Below are 13995 nucleotides of genomic sequence, written 5' to 3'. Positions count from 1 at the left end.
AACCAAAACAACTGGAAGGACAGCATCTTTTATGCCACGTTTGCGACCAATCCACAGCACTCTGGAGCCAGCAGCCTGCCCGCTGTCTGTGCATACAGACTGTCAGACGTGAACGCGGCGTTTACGGGGAGGTTTCTCACTGAGACTGACACTGGAAGCTGGGTTCCATACACAGGAGAGGAGCCGTCCCCTCGCCCTGGTTCATTCATCAATGATGATATGCGAGCTGCAGGCTTCACCTCATCTTTGAACCTCCCAGACACATACTCGTATCTGATGTTTGTGAGGAACCATCCTCTGATGGAAGGGGGTAGTCACACCAATAAGTGGAAAACCTCTGCTCATACAGTCATCGAGAAAGTTTTCCAAAATTGTGGTGGACCGTGTAACATCCCCGGACAGAGAGCAGCATCAGATGATGCTGATCAGCACAGAGTCTGGCTGGCTGCAGACGGCAGTGAAGATGGACGGTGAGGAGGGACGCATCGTGGAGGAACTGCAGCTGCTTGAAGACTCGCTGCCTGTCGACTTCCTACAACTCTCCACAACCGGTCAGCTGTATGGCGGCACCAGTAACACTGTGGTACAGGTGGACGTACGAGACTGCAGCCGCTACACGTCCTGTGATGACTGCATCCTCACCAGGGACCCATACTGAGGCTGGGACCAGATCGAAGGAAAATGTGCGTCTGCTGCTGGAGCATCTTCCTGGTTCCAGAGTCTTACAGATGGAGACATGAGGATATGTCCAACTCCTGATCTGACAAAGGAACCAGAAGCTGTCCCTCAGCATGGACAGTGCTCAGTTCCCGCCATGTTACCCCGATACCAACCTCCCAACCAGCTGGCGCTTTGCTGATGACATCATCCATCCTGGTCCTCGACACACCCCAGTCAGTCAGGGTCTCTTCATCACACCCTCCTGCTGGTGTTTACCTGTGAGACAGTGCAAAATATAAGAAGGAAAATGCACCGAAGGACGGTCATCAAGTACCTGGTCCAGGTTCAGGTCCAGCAGGGTCAGGACCCTGAAGACGGCACGGATCATCCTGGTCGTCTTCACAGGCTTGCTGCTGATCTTCACTTTACTTATGTTCGCACACTTGAAGACAAGAAACCAGGGTAACAGTGAAGTCAGTCCAGTTTGAGAGGAGACACATGGAGAAAGACATAAAAATAGAAGAAGAAGAGAAAAAAAAGCTAATAGATGCAAATTGGAATGACTTGACTGAGAATTAAATAACTCTGAATTAAAAACACCCATGTAATTCATTCAGGATGATTTATTGTATTCTCTTGGAGGTTCTCCACACAGCCCACAGCAAAACCACCCATGGTTGAGAAGTTTTATTAAACCTTAAATAACAGAAAATACACAACCCTGTTCATATATTTCTTATGTTTCACTCTCTCAAACACACACACACACACACACACACACACACACACACACACACACACACACACACACACACACACACACACACTCAATGAGTTTGTTTTAATGAATGTATGTTTCAAAAGTATATGTAAACTGTGTAAATTCAATGTATCATTATTTTTGTTGTTAAACTGACTTGAAAAGTCTCAAAACTGAAAGTGTGGGACTTGCGACTTGACTTGAGACTTGACTCAGGACTTGAGGGAAAAGACTTGAAACTTACTTGTGACTTGCAAATCAGTGACTTGGTCTGGAACATTGCGACAACTCAAAACGATGTAGTTCCTATACCTGGCCTTCTGGTGGCGCTGTCACTCTGCTACAGGAATACAGCACACTGGCGAAGAAGGCACTGAGCACTGAGCTCCGCTGCTCAGTAAACGAACTGAACTCAGTAAAAGAACTGAAGGGTGGACTTGAAAAATGTACTGTGACCACATTTTGGTCCGTTTTCTGTTTGTTTCTGCTACTCTTACTTCAGTAAGTCACTCTTGGTTTAAAGGGGCTGTATCATGCAAAATTCACTTTTTGTATGTTTTAACCTTGTTATATAGTCATGTACTCACCAAAAAACACCCCCAAAGCATTTTTTCCTTCGTGCCTGTGTGTTTGAGCTTTCCTCCTTGCTGTGCTGCTCAGAGAGGCAGCCCCTCCGCACCCGTGAAAACGCTCTGTTTTCCCACGGTCACGTCACACGGAGAAGATGGCTCCCCTGAGGCCCCCTGCCACAGGCCCTCGGCAATCAGCGTTGCCGCTTTTTTCTAACTCTGATTAAGGAGATAAACTTTAACCATCGTCTGAAAGCAACAGTCAAGCAAGAGCAAGAGTCTGAAGGGTCTGCGCTTGGTGAGTTTCTAACAGGAAAAGACGTTTTCGCGTGTCTTTGCTTGTAGAGAAGCTAGAGCTAAAGAGCTAAAGTAAAAGAACTGAAGGGTGGACTTCTTAGAGACGCTAACGAAGCGCTGACTGGTTGAAGTACGCTGTCAGTCAAAGTCCACAGGGGGAGAGGCAGGATTTTTAGTGAAACAGAGCGTTTTCTCTTCCGGGTTTCAGAATTAGCCCCAGAAAATCTTTTATTTCACACAAAATTACTTTTCCTTAGCACCAAAATAAACTATTACCATGTTAATGCCATTTCTAGGGTTTGGACTAGCTAAAAAAGCATGATACAGCCCCTTTAAGTGCCCCTTTAGTGGCAGCACGGTGGATGAGTGGTTAGCGCTCTTGCCTCACAGCAAGAAGGTCCCGGGTTCAATCCCCGGACTGTGCGGGCCTTTCTGTGTGGAGTTTGCATGTTCCTCCCCGTGTCTGGATGGGTTTCCTCCGGGATCTCCGGTTTCCCCCGTCAACCGATAACATGCACCATAGGTCAATCCTCCAGTAAGGTGATTCTGACCATTAACCTGACCCCACATCTGGAGATGGGTCCCCGGGCGCTCCCCGCAGCTGCCCACTGCTCCATACGGAATGCCTTAGTGGCATCGATGGATGGGTTAAATGCAGAGAAACAAATTTCGTTGTACATTCACTGTATAATGACCAATAAAGTACCTTACCTTAAGTTGTCATCCAACACCAGCTTGAATATTATGAAATCGTTGCCAATACAATTTTTTTTTTTTTGCTAGAAAATTCTGTTACTTGCATTTTGCACATGATTTCATTTTTGTGAAATGCGTTATGTGATATGTTAATATTTTATGAATTGTGAGTATGAGTTCAATAAAACAACTAACAAACACATAAGGAAGCAAAAAAAAAAAAAAAAACAAGTGAGAAAAAAACCCCATTATGTCTAAAACAATTTCACGCATAAAAGAAGGACTTAGTTTGGCCAGTGATGAATGTACTGAAAATGTCTCCTTCTCCTTTTTACTTTTTTTTCTCGGAACCTTTTCCTTGTCGTCATGCTTTGAGCCACAAGATGGCGCTCTCAGCCTTTCAAAGAGGACTCCTCTCTCTGCACCAAACTGTGGATTCATGAGTAATGAAAAAGAAAGGAACACATCTGGTTATATTTCAAAAACTGCACGTGTCCAAAATCATGTTTTATTTATGATCACATTTAGTGAGATTTAAACAATGACTTCCTCAGCTTTGGTGGTTGTTTAACACATCTTGTATTGTGTGAAAACAGATGATAGTAAAAAGTAATATTTGCTGCCTTGGTTTTCAGTCACATGCAGATTTTTGCTGAAGCAAACAATGACTGCGTGCTGGAAGAATGCGGTCGACTGTTTTTCGGGCTGTGGCCCTTGTAGTCCTCTGAGAGAGACTTTGGAGGGTCTCGCCCACATTAATCACCCTCTGCACAGTTTGCTGGGCTGAGATCGGGGAACCACTGGCAGCTGATGGGGAAAAAGACTGATACAAAAAGAGATAAACTCTGAAGAGCTATCTTTAAGAATAGCAAGAGCTGAAGCATGTTCAAATAAGTCTGTCAGATACCATCACCAAACTCACAAAGTTTTTAACTTCTGACAAATGCCTGAGTTTAAAATCCCAGTATTTTCTTATTCATTTGCATTTGAGGCAACTAAAGACTGATATGAGCATTACCAGGATCTCCCAAAACAAACAAACAAAAAAAACCTCATTTTAAGCTATGACAAGTGTGAAATCGGGAGATTGTTGAAGCAACTGAAGTGATTTCCTGCTTCAGTTGCATCCCTGTGGATTTTGTCTGAGTCACACGGACCTCACCCAGAACGACTCACCAAGAACAACAATGACCTAGTGTGATGATGCCATTCGCTCAGACCTGTGAGGTCTGCTGATGGTCACATGTTGTCAAGGCCGTGAGCTCACTGTTCGACCTCTGACCCCTCATTAATGTGGAGGCCCCAAATGGCAACTTGCAGTGTTATTTTATAAGAAGTTTGGAGAATTCACAGCTTTTGGGTGTTTCTGAGTGATTTCCTGTTCAAAGTCATCAGACTACGCTACAGTGGACCTGGCATTAATGATGTTCGATATTGTCCACTTGACAAATGTATTGTGTTTCCTTTACCGTTTCATTCCAATGTCTCTGGGTGTTTGGAAGAAATACCAGCATCATAAAGCCTCATTGAGGCACAGAGTCTGATGAAAATCCAAAAAAATTGTAGGATAGTCACAAGAGCCTGCTGTTTGGAGACTTTTTGAAATTAGATTTGCATAAGAAAGCCATAATAAAACACTTCCAAGACTCGAGAGCAGGACTGGGAAATACACACAATGATTTGTATTTCAAAGGTTCTTCTATGAGCACGGCTACATTGAGCAACATCTGATCACTGCCTCACTGTAATATTTGGGCTGACTGGTGAAATTGCCCACAGCCTTTCTCAGAGGCAATCTTGGGCACTTCAACGAGAAAAAAAAGTGGGAACAACTAGTTTAGAGCATCCACAACTCAAGTAATCCATCCAGACCAAATGTTCAAACAAGCCAGTAAGCATGTCTTTGGCTTATGGGAGGAAACAGGATTACTATTGCAACTACACATCATCAGTAGGGTAAAACTAACCTGTCTCACGACGGTCTAAACCCTCATGGAAAATGTATGCCGCCACAGGAAAAACATGCAAACTTCACAGAGAACTGGATCGAATTCAAACCTGGTTCCACTTGCTGTGCAACAACCGTTCTAAACACTTCACCAAACCCAGGACCAACTGACATGGCGAGCACGCATGAGACCGAGCTTAGGTTTTCTCCCGCAGTCCTGTGTGTGTGTGTGTGTGCGCTTGCAGCCAGTCTTAGCATTTGTTTGCTGCCACATGGGACGTCGTGTGGGCATTTAGCCCACTTAATAACTCATATTTTATAGATCACAGTTAAGCTTAGAGCATAAATCTAAAACGTCCACGTCACAGCCCACACACTCGTAAAGTGCAAACAGACAGAAGGATATCTTGCATCATCCAGAGAGCAGGGGAGATATATGCAGACATGTGGTGGTTGTGGTTGTGTATCTACAGAACACAGGAGAGTGGACTATTTGTGTTGGCGGAGCTCTCCGCTCTCTGAGGGCCCCTGCAGTTTGTTCTGGTTTAATGTGAATTTTGACACCTTTGTGAAATGTGATAAATTCAGAATGAACTCAAAGACATGGCCGTCAATATTCCACTTTAGCGTAGGACATGCACCTTTAAACTATTAATACTCTGTGTGTCGTCCTGAAAATACTTTTGATGTATAAACTTTTTGAATTCCCACGCTCTTTCATCCTCTCTCTCTCTCTCTCTCTCTCTCTCTCTCTCTCTCTCTCTCTCTCTCTCTCTCTCTCTCTCTCTCTCTCTTTCGCTGTCTGTGAGGAAGTCATGTGACCTCTGTATGAAGAATAGATGCAACATTGCAATGATTAAATAAATAATAACTGCAGTGGAATCCAGATAAAACATAAGAATCATATAAATAATTATTAAAGCAATCATATAATAATAATTAAAAAAAAGGAGTGAGGTTGAGACTTCCAGGGTTTAATTGGCTTTGAAAAATTCCCACTGCACTCTTAAGAAATAAATTGAGTCTGAATATGTTTGCTCTTTTAGGTTGATGAAGACAGGCATGCTTGCATATCTTTTTCATCCTGACTATATCAATAAAGAGACTAAATGTTCAATAATTAATCATTAAAATTCCGGATCTATGAAGTCCAAAAACTGCCATCAACAGCCACTGTGTAACCTGTTCCATAATGTAACCGTACATTAAACGTGCTGTAGCTGTAAATCACTGCACACATTAACATCTTCCTGCAACACCACAAAAAGACACTGAGAAGCTGTAATTGGTCTACAGAACATTGTTTATTACAGCCTTTAAAGATCCAGTATGCAGCTAAAATACAGAACAGGCTTTACCTTAAATTATACAAGTTGTGCATGCTGTTTCTTTTTTTTAATTCATTATTTCTTTTGGATGTGGATGTTTGCATCTTTATTCTTTGAGCTGACAGTCTGTAAAGCAGGAAATGATAAACATCCAGTGTAATCTTCAGGTTCTGTGGATTTGGTTCACATCCAGAGAATTAAAAATCCTGAACTCTTAGAATTCCTCAGCAGAGTAAACTTGAGTGCTGATGAGCCTGAGGGCAATAACTTTAAAAAATACACAGTCATTCACACACATACACACGCACACACACAGACACACACATACACATACACACACACGTACAGTATATACACACACTGTGCATATGACAAAGCATTCCCAGACCCCGAAGCGCCTTAATGGAACAATTAAAGTCATAAAAAGCACCCAGAGTTCGAGAGCATGAAATTGTTCCTCATTTCAATGTTATCAGAGTCACACAGAGTTCAGATCTGGAAGGAAACAAAGCGAGACGTGGCCAATGGCTGGACCACGCTGCAACAGTGTCTGCCATGCCAAAATCTACATGTATGTTCCTCTTGAGACGGCCCGGAGCAGGAGACATGCAAGTCGTGTGAGTTCCACAAACAAATGCAGAAACACAAAGGAACCAACAGGTTTTTCTTTTGTTTTTTTTTTTTTTGTGCCTGGTTCTGTTTCCTGTTTCCAGAAGTCAGGAACCAGTGAGGGCGTGCTGTGGAGGAGCGAGCCAAGGCTCTCTGTTAAACGTGTATACAGTGAGCGTGCTGTTTGCTGGATGGTGCAGAATAGGTGAGTGTGTGCAAACCACCCCGGAGGGATCGTGTCCCTCTTCCAGCAGCACTCAGCTTGAGCCTTTACCTCCTTCAGCTCTGAGTCCGCAGCCCTCTGACCCGGCTTCGCATGACAGCGCTGCTCTCTGAAGCTGCGCAGTGTGTGCGGACCACTGCTGGCAGACCTTTCTGAATAGAAACACACACACACTGACATTATGGCCTCGAGTTTCTTTACCTCCTTCAAATCTCCATCTTTCCAGTCTCTCTTTATCGTTGCCCCCTCTGGAAACTGGGTCAGTGTCAGTTCATGTCATTAGGATCTGCTCCAACTAAGCGCGTGCGTCCATCAGCGTATGCAGTATGTGTGCATGCATACGTGTGTGTGTGTGTGTGTGTGTGTGTGTGTGTGCGTGCGTGCGCACATGCAGGAGAGAGTGAGAGGGTGTGTGTGCATGTGTGTGAGTGAGTGTGTGTGAACGATCACGTTCAGTTAGCAGCCATGCTTATCTGCCACTTGGCTAAAGAACTTCCTTGAAAATGTTTGTTTTCATGCTTTGTGCCAGTGGATTTAACTCAAGTCTGCACTCTGTGTGTGTGTGTGTGTGTGTGTGTGTGTGTGTGTGTGTGTGTGTGTGTGTGTGTGTGTGTGTGTGTGTCTGAGACACCAGTGTTGATGAGGGGGTGGGGGATTCCAGGATTTTTGCACGAGGCAGCAGACAGATGTGGGAGACTTGAATCTAAACTGTTTGCTGGCCAACTTCAAAAGGCGACTTTTCCTCTCGTGTTCCTCTCTCTCTCTCTCTCTTTCTCTCTCTCTCTCTCTCTCTCTCTCTCTCTCTCTCTCTCTCTCTCTCTCTCTCTCTCTCTCTCTCTGCTTTCCATTCCTCTGCCGTTCCCTCACGTTCTGGCTGGCCTTCCTTTCAAGCACAGGACAGAACTTGGCCCAACATTTGGAGGGATGTTTCCCTGAATGCCTGAATGCTTCATCTTCTGGAGATCCCTGTGGTATCTAGAAACAAACTTCAAGCTAACTTTAAACAGACTTCCCACTTTGAAAGTTGCAAAACTCGAATCATTATTTGCATTATGAGCCTCTGAGAACCGCTTCTATAGAAAATAATAATATCCCAGAAAAGTCTTACTCTTTTCAATAATACCCATAAATACTTGGAGGGGCAGCTCCAGACTCGCTTCTCCAAACTGTGTCATCAGCAGTCATTTACACCACTTCTTTTCCATTTCGTTCCAAGTAGCACCTAGCTGAACTGGTTATCTCATCATGAACTCATAAACAATCAGTGCCGTCACTGATGAAGATGAGAAATGAACTCGGTGTGCACCAGTTCAGACTTTTCACAGCAACTTCTCAACTGACACATGTTCAGTTCTTTGTGCTGCAAATACATTTTTAAAATATACCCAATGTTCGATGCATGTCCTTGCTCTGGTTGGTGTGCACTTTATCATGCTTTCACTCAAACTCCCAAAATTATTTGGATTAGTCTGTGTTCTTCTTCGCAGCAGATCATCTTCCTCTATCTCACGCCGTCTCCTGTCTGATTATTCGTATTCCGGCTTCATTGTTCATAATGAGGTCCAAGGTTTGCATCCCAGACAAGCCATCACTTATGTTACACCCTTTTAGGTTGCCGGGACTCGGGGTGTAACGCAAAGAGGAAGGATATTTCATGACTCACACTCAGTGAGAAAGGCTACAATCAAACAAAGAAAGAGTCAAAATGCTGTCAGCTCTAAGTCCAGCAAGGATGTATAAATACAGTCTATAATTTTAGAACAATCAACTGAGAATAAAATGTCAGAATGTCCCAGGCCAAAACAGAACTGTTGAGCTGGTTCCATTCTTCCACCTTCTCCGCTGCTTTATCCAACTCAGAATTGTGAGCTGCTTCATCCACAGAGAGGTCACCAGTGTATCGCAGGATAAACAGTAGCTTCGGATGTGTGTTTTTGGACTGTAGGAGGAAACCTGCAGACCTGAAGAAAGCACAGACAAGTACTGAGAGAACATGCAAACTCCAAGTCCATATTTTCCTGGGACTTGTGACTTTATGGTTGGTAGAATAATAATAGCAACCCAGCTTCATCTTCTGTCCACATGAATGTCTGTGTACTCGCCATTCTCAGTGTTTCTTGCTGTGTTGTTCTCTGCTCATGTGTTTCTAACGTTAAGGGAGACCGCCCCTACAGAAAAATCCGGAGTGGAGCCCCGAAGGCGGTTGGTCCTTGCATTGCGGCACCTTCTGGCAACTCCTGTAGCCAAGTTGGTACCAACGGTATGGGCCTGTCCCTTCTGCTGGACACTACCAGTGAGGCTGAGAAGGGGGATCTGTCAACTGGGCATCTCAGTTCCTCCATAACTTCGCCCTGGCTTGTCCATGATCTCTCGAGATCAACGGAGCCAATAATGTGTTTCTGGTTTCATTACAAAAAACAAATAGCAGCACCCATTAGTATAGTCTTACAAGAAAACTACGTTGTTTTTTTGCATTTTTGCATTTTCAAAACATTGAAGCATAAACATGAATTTTTTTCTCAAACCAAGCATATAAATGATGTGGTTTCACTTGAGACTTTGTCTCTCTCTTGGTTCGCCACAACACATTGAGTAATAGGTGCAAAAATCAAGCTCATATAAATGCAGTTTTTATATACACACTTATTCATGAACTAATTTTTAATGCAGTCCTTCAAATTCATTTTGTTTGATCTTTAGAGTTTTATTTCCTTTATCCAGATTGAATTCAACATTAGAAAATAGGATGAGGTTTCATGATGAAAAATGCTTTCACTTGGTACTGAGTTATAAAAACTGTAGAGAGTAAATGAAGCAGAATAAACGAACTCTATCAGAATGAATGAAAAATTAATGTTTTCCATATATATATATATATATATATATATATATATATATATGCAGTAGTATATATCAGTTTGCGCATCACTTTGGTGGAAACCTACTGTAAGGATGGTGGTCAGGCAGGCTGCATGCAGTCCCAGTCTCCCTGGGTCCTGCTGGTTGCTGATTGCTGATAGCATTCACCTGGAGACTGCCACTCTGCCTGCCTATATAAACCTCCCCCTGCCACCTGCTCCTTGCTGGATCGTTATCCTTACCAGACTCCCTTGCTCCTGCAGAGGGATTCAGATGCTCTGCCAAGCAGACAGGAGGTTTTTGTCTCGTCTTGCCTTGTTTTGCCTTGTCTCGCCTGGTCTCGCCAGGACCTCGTCACGCCAGGACCTTGACTTGGTCTCGCCAGGACCTCGTCACGCCGCGGCCTCGCCACGAGCCAACCTGTGATGCTGCTGTCAGGCTTCAGTCCTCGTTATCTGCACTAAATAAACCTGTTCAATCATCGATCCTGCTTCTGTTTCTCTGCAATTGGGTCTGACTGCACACCGACCATGACACCTTCGGCAGCATCCAGATGTATCGACACAGAAATCTGCAACCACATTCCTAGAAAATTAATCCTCCTGACATTTATGATGCCTTGACTTTTAATGTGGTGCCATCAGCAGGTCAGAGTTACGTTTCATTCCTCAGTATCTTCCAGATGAATTGGATAAGATTGAAAAGGGCTTTCATGTTTTCTTGAAGATCAACTGTGACACATCATTATTTTACTGCTAACATGTAACTGTGTCTCATATTTTTAAACACCTGCATGAATCATGGCAGGCTTATTAACAGATAATGTTCGTCTGACACGCCTCTAATGAATGTATGTCGGCATCACAGGGATCCCGTTATTATTCTTGTGTTGGTATGTGCTAGAAATCACCTAAAGGCAACTTCACATGGCTGGTATCATGGCTGCAAAGTCGTACACACACAGTGGAGTCTTTACTTTGGGAGCAAAGCCAATGTCAACACAACTCATGGCTTAAGCTCTTTGTTTTCCCCTCTTTCGCTGTTATCTTTTCATCTTTGTTGACAGCCCTTTACCCCTTCGTCTTTCTCACCTCCTCGTCTGCGCTCCATTTCTTAACAGACAGCATGTATGCACACTTCAATTTATGGCCTAGCATAATAGAATCACATTAATACCATCGTGGTATATTTCTCTATGTGTCTGTTTTGCATGGCATGTGTTTATGGGTCTCTCTACATCTGTGAGTGTCTCTTGCAGATGGCGGCGTTGAACCACCAGCGGGAAAACTCAACAGGGAATGTTTTCCATCCCTAAGATGGTCAGATTTGTGTGGGGGGACACCGACTCGGCATAAATCACAAGCGGAGGAGAGATAAGTAGGCAGCTAGACCAGCCTGGATACTATCCAGTGTGCCCCACAGGGCACCGTTTCTGAATAAATCTGTGTCTGCAGACAGAGGGTGTGTGCAATTTAACATGGACACCTGATATCATATCAAAGCTCCGCATCACAATGGACAATGAACCAGAGTGAGCATGTGAAAATGGGGCCACTTCATGAGAAACTGGGAAAGTTCTTCTTTTCCATACTTCACTGTGTTTGTGTATTTGTGCTATCATAGAAATAATATCATAGAAAAAGAAAACACTAGTTGGACACTAGTCTGTCTCAAAATTAGATGAAACCAGCGTGTGTTTAATCTGAACCCACTTGGTCTGTAAGCTACAATAGTAAAAAGATATTGGCCGTATACACATCAGTCCATCTGTTTGTTGGTTTTCGTGGTCAGTAACAATGGCTCTTCTTTCCACACGCATTCCCAAGAATTTCAAAGATTGATGGTCAGTGAGTTACATGGGAAGTCATATCTCAGGCCTGATTATCTTAGCTTTACTGAATGATTAGAGCGATAGGTACGGTGAAAGCATGGCATCTCTGTAACTAAAGTTATAGCTCTGTGTCGAATGCTGTATTAATGCCAGCTATGCACATAATCCCCAAAGCTAAAGCAGCTTTTGCGGAGATACCACAAAGAGAAACCAGTGAATGGTTGCCTTTTAATTTGTCCAATGTGAGATTTTTTCAGATTATGAAGGAAATACCCTGTGTGAAAGTGAGCATGCACCAAGGCGAAAATAAGATCTGCAACAAACAACTGCAACTCCAGCAAAACAACTTTCACTCCTACACAGTCGGAACATCAGGAAGCTAATGGTGATAATAACATGTTTTCTAAAATTATCTGCACAGCAGAATTTGTAAGTCTATTCACTCTGCACTGAATGAAACCAGAAAAACAGTATTTACATTGTAGCCGTCTCAAAGTGAATGAAGTGTGAGGTGTGTAATTACAACCTGTTTGGAGGGTTTTACGACAGGAAATTTTGCCGCAACTTCATTGAAAGGACTTCAATTTAAAGGTAACTAACTGACACAAACATGTTTTGGCTCTCTTGCTGGGGTGTACTACTGCAACAGCTCTCTCTCTCTGTGGAGAATGTGAAACCTTTATGACTTTCTCCTTACGACAGGTCAAATAATTGTCTTTTTAGTTTTTAGCATTAGCTGAATGATTGGGTTGTTGGATATTTAACATTTTAGATCTGTTTCTTCCATCTAGTTAATCTATGAATTGACCGTATTCACAACTGAAATGTGTCTATCCATCTGACTTTTATCAATTGTTAAAAAGGGATTACGTTAGAGATCTGGCATGGATGGGCAGTTCAGTATTTTACTCCACTCATTGGAGGTGTTCAGATATATCGCCCTGTTTTCTCTGTCAGGAATGATGCCAAAAAGCATGAGAGTTTGGCTGAAAAACATCCCAGCCGAGCACACCAGCTATTAAACTCTGATCCCAGCACATTTGCAGATGACTCATACTGCCAACCTCGTGCTTCTCCTCCTCTCCTCCGTCTACTCCTCCCTATGCATGTTGCTTGAAAGAGGCATCTGCACTGCTAAAGGGACCAATTACAACTTTTTATGACCTAAAGAATTCTATTTTACTCTTCTGGGGAAACATTTTTTTTTTTCAAGGGGAAGGAGTTCATACAGTGCAAAGGTACACAGAATGAAAAAAGATCCATTTGGAGAGGAGAGAGGATTCCTCTGAATTATTTCGCGGTCATGTTTGACTTTGTGCTGGAGTGGTGTGTTGTATATGTGTAGGGTGTGTTAGTTCGGAGGACCATATGTGATCCTGGAAGGCCAAGCCCAAACAGTTGGTTAGATTCCATCATTACATTATTCTCATAACAAAAAAATGAAGATCTGAAGGCCAAACATTTGCCTCACATGTAACCTCGTGACACACATGTATAGAGTCAGTCTGTGCTGTATGTGTGTGTGTCCGTGTGTGTGCGTGTGTGTGGGAGTGAGAGAGAAGCGGAGGGGAGAGATGGGGAGACTCATTTCTGCTGCAGCTCATTTTCTTGAAATATTTCACATGAATATTGGCAGCAGTTGTGCTGCAGAAGACAAAAGGAAATGAACCGTAGCTGCCGGAGCCAAAGACAACATACAGTGTGAGAAAGTCTCGCTGCAGTTACTGCTCATGGCAGAGAGATACAATCTCAATCTAAGCTATTAAAAACCTGCCTTTGGATGTATGAAACACATAAGCGAAAGGATGTCTGGGCGATCAAATATTTGCGATGCAGAAAAACTGCCTGCAGCCGCTTAAAAAAAAACACGTGATTTACTGTATGGTACACGACTTGTGATATTGTTTTCAAATGACAAGAAGTTTGTTGTTTGAGGAATGTTTTCCCCGCACAATCAGGCTTCAATCTGAAAAATGTTTATCTGACATCTGTTTCTGTCTCACTATTTCAGGCTTTCTAGTCGAGCCATTTGAGGAAGAAGGGATAAACATTCCCTAAACTGAAGCCCACGCTCGGTTTGGAAGACGTGTGCAGATTAGCTGAGGAAAGCTCGGGGTGAGACGTGGAGGTGGGTGGGGGTGTGGAGGTGGAGGTGGTGTCTTACTGTAAATGACAGCACCTCAGTGTCGAGGAGGAGCACGGGGCAAGCCTGCTG

The sequence above is a fragment of the Salarias fasciatus genome, chromosome 1 (genome assembly GCF_902148845.1).
Source record: "Salarias fasciatus chromosome 1, fSalaFa1.1, whole genome shotgun sequence".
Classification (NCBI taxonomy): Eukaryota; Metazoa; Chordata; class Actinopteri; order Blenniiformes; family Blenniidae; genus Salarias; species Salarias fasciatus.
Note: the sequence above shows the minus strand (reverse complement) of the source record.